The 3,588-nt window shown below is 44.5% G+C and overlaps 1 non-coding gene across 1 annotated transcript; it reads left to right on the top strand.

Moving 5' to 3' along the window:
• Positions 1-1,192: 1,192 nt before the first annotated feature.
• Positions 1,193-1,266, top strand: Trnat-ugu (transfer RNA threonine (anticodon UGU)). Its single transcript has one exon. It is a non-coding gene; the product is annotated as a tRNA-Thr (tRNA).
• Positions 1,267-3,588: the final 2,322 nt, after the last annotated feature.

The following is a 3,588-nucleotide window of genomic DNA, read 5'->3' as shown; positions in this document are numbered from 1 at the left end:
ATGGTCAACCAGTCATCTGTTGCAGACTCACCCCTTGTGTCACACCCTCAGTGGGGCCTTTAAGGAGGGGGAGGATGTGTAGGTTGCCGGCGGATCTAACCTTGCGATACATGCAGGCAACTGACCCGCCCGGTTTTCTCGTTTAAGGTTGTGTTAAAAATAGGTCCTTTTTTTTTTAAGCGAAGCGCGGGCAGGCTACAAAGGCCCGCGCAGCGCGACTCAACAATGCACATGCTGGTGGCAGGTAATAAAGTGAAAGTGTTAATAAAGTGGTAATATATATATATATATATATATATATATATATATATATATATATATATATATATATATATATATATATATATATAAGTCAGGGCTTATTGGTCAGCTGTCCGCTCGATAAAGGTTCACGTGCTACGTGACGCCATCCGGCACAAACAAAGAGTGTGCCACACTCGCCGTCATGACTAAGAGCGGCGCTGGCTAATACCCCTGTCACACGGCGCATGTAATATCATTCGCAGCGAATGTCATTAGGCGTTAATGCCATTTTTGTTGCTGCTACACGGGCATAGCGAATGACATTCACACCTAATGGCATTCGCCCGTTGAATGAGTTCACCGAACTCATTCAGGCGCGACATGTGTAGTCTTGTCAACAGGCGCATGGCAAAAGATTGCGACATCGATATCTTAAAGCATGTTAAATGTATATGTAAACGGTGTTAGCGTTCTTGTTAAAGGTTGTTGTTAACTTTTCGGTAACTTTTTTTACGTACAACGCGATGTTGGAAGCAATTTGTGCAGCTATACTCTCTTTCCCATACTCCGACTTGACGCTAGCGCCACCTCCTGTCAGCCATGTGGCCATGTTTACAAACGCTCACTGTTGTTTTGGTGAAGCGACGCCGCGGTAGCCGTAGCGATAGTTGCACGCCATGGATGCGAACTCCGGAAGCAAGAAAAACATACGTAAATTAAAAGCACAATTTCTAACTTCTTGTTATCACAGCCGCCTGCCAATAAACGTTGACATCAATTGCGAATGTCATTTCATATGGCCGTGTAGACCCGGAACGCAAGATCGCAATGACATTCGTTTTGAATGTCATTCGCAGCGAATGACATTACATGTGCCGTGTGACAGGGGTATAAGACTCCCAGGGTTTGCTTGTACATCAATACCCGTTAAGTGGACGAGGGGACGACCGCCGCTGTAGCTCAGTTAGTAAGAGCATCGGGCGTGTAATCCGAAGGTCGCAGGTTCGGTCCCTGCCGGTGGCAAGTTGTCTTTTCGTCCACTTTGCTTTTTTCACATCTTTATCACAGTTACTACACTACACATAAAACAGTACAATTAACGTCCCCTATGTCTTGCTTGGTTTAATTATCTGCTGGTTTTCATTACTGTATTGACGCGTTTTGCAGCACCACATGAATAGATCCAAATTAAAAAGCCTGTCCATCAGTGAAAACGATACGGCATGTGAAACTGCTTTAGCGAAAACAAAAATACTTGAAAGCAGTAAAAGAAGGCAAGGAAAGCCTAACATATTTCTGCATATGTTTTCGATCCTGCCATTTCGCTCCTGCCAACTAAAATACTTCGCACATCATAAAACAAACATGACAGCTTTTATATTCTGCATGTGTGTGTCTCTCCTGGGGCTACATTGTCTAGTTCCAATTAACTGCCCATCCCAAAAGATAAGGCCGTTTTTATGACGCACCTGGCGCTTAATATATGCGTTGTTGGCTGACAATGTAGTATGAAGGCGTGAAACTTGGGTTTACTTCTCGTAATGTGATTATTCATTAACCTTGAACTGTTATTGACAGCATACGAGTCTTGCTTTTAGCACCTCATTAATACAAGTGGCAAATACTTGCGGTACAGACAGAGACGTTCACCTATAGCAAGAACAAAAGCACCGTACTAGATCTATAAGCTGATTTTTATGGCATAACATAGACTGTGCAGAAGTGGACGAGACCTCAACGATGACATTTGGCCGGTGGACAAAAGCACAGCCTTTCTAATCTGCATAGCTTTATCTGTGCACAGATTTGCTGGCTTCCCAGCCTTCCACCTTTAAGAACCATGCATCTAGTCATGTGTGAAGATTGCAGGGCAAGAGCACAGCACGTGAGGTTCTGGCGAATGATGAGCAGTGACTGACAGTGAGAGTTAAGAGAGTTCAGAAACCGAGTTCTTCAGTTGGATTTCTTCGATCTAAGAAACGATGAATTTGATGCGGTAAACGCAGGGCCGCTACTGCATTTCAGTTGACTAGCATACTAGTCAATAGATTTCAGAGTATTCTAACAATTCTGCGAGCGGTCTGTTGAATGATGGTGCTAAAAAATTGAGTGTGTCCGTGCCTGCGCACTTTGCTAATGCCGTTGATGATTCGTCGATGTATAAAGAAGAACGGGTTACGAATTCTATGCTTCCTAGTTTCTATTCCATATTTAGTAAGCTCTTATTTAAAGCACCAGACGGCGGTACATCTTACGCGCAGATGAAGATTTCTACATCTCTAATTTATGCGCTTGATATCAAACGCAGGGCTACATGAATATATTGGATTTTATTTTCTATTCATTACGGGGAATATTTCTCAGAACAAACAAAAATAGTTGTGGCAGTTCATTATTTTCCTTTCGAACTCTTCCTAGCGTGTCCGTCAGTAAAAACATCGCATTACTCTTTCTTCGCCAAGCCACTCTGACGGCGACAAGTCTTCGTGTCTACCTTTGTAGAGTGAAAAAGGCTCTCCGAGACCCGGCATTTATCTTCGCAATTCACGCGCACTCCGTCTCTAGTGTGAGCAGAGACGTAACGATGCTCGCTCAACCACAAACGCTGCATGCGCAAAGATAAAACGCGCGCGAATTTTTTCCTCGAAATTTAATTTCACGGTAGTTACAATGGAGTGTATATTCCGGAGGCCAAAATTGAGCGACGCCTGTAGCGCTTGCATGATTAAAGGGCTTTGCGTTTAAGACGGGAACAAACAGCGATAGACACGGGACGATGCCTTTCGTCGCTTCGTTTCATCAGTTCTGCGAAAATGCTCAAACCCGCGTACCCGCCACGGTGGTCTAGTGGTTATGGTGCTCGGCTGCTGACCCGCAGGTCGCGGGATCGAATCCCGGCCGCATTTTCGATGGACGCGAAAATGCTTGAGGCCCGTGTACGTGCACTTTAAAGAAGCCCAGGTGGTCGAAATTTCCGGAGCCCTCCACTCTGTCGTCCCTCATGATCATATCGTGGTTTTGGGACATTAAACCCCAACAATTAATATTAATAAACCCGCATGCAGTGTTAAGGTGGAAAAGCCCCTTTGCGCATTTCAGTGTCAGCTTATTCCATGTTTACGTATATCCGTCGAACTTGGCGTTCGTGGAATGGACGCATTTCTCTAAAGAAATGAATGAGCCATTTCTCTGGTCACACTATGCAGTGCACATATACTATAAACGCCCGTCCTACACCCTTTTGTTTTCGTCATTGCTTTTCGTTACATATGATTTAGAGGGGGGCAATGGGGGCGTAAAAGTAAGCAAGAATCCGCAACCTTTAGAAGCCACTGCTTTTACGCC

The sequence above is a fragment of the Rhipicephalus sanguineus genome, chromosome 1, assembly GCF_013339695.2.
Source record: "Rhipicephalus sanguineus isolate Rsan-2018 chromosome 1, BIME_Rsan_1.4, whole genome shotgun sequence".
NCBI classification, from domain to species: Eukaryota; Metazoa; Arthropoda; class Arachnida; order Ixodida; family Ixodidae; genus Rhipicephalus; species Rhipicephalus sanguineus.
This window is presented reverse-complemented; position numbering and strand designations above follow the sequence as displayed.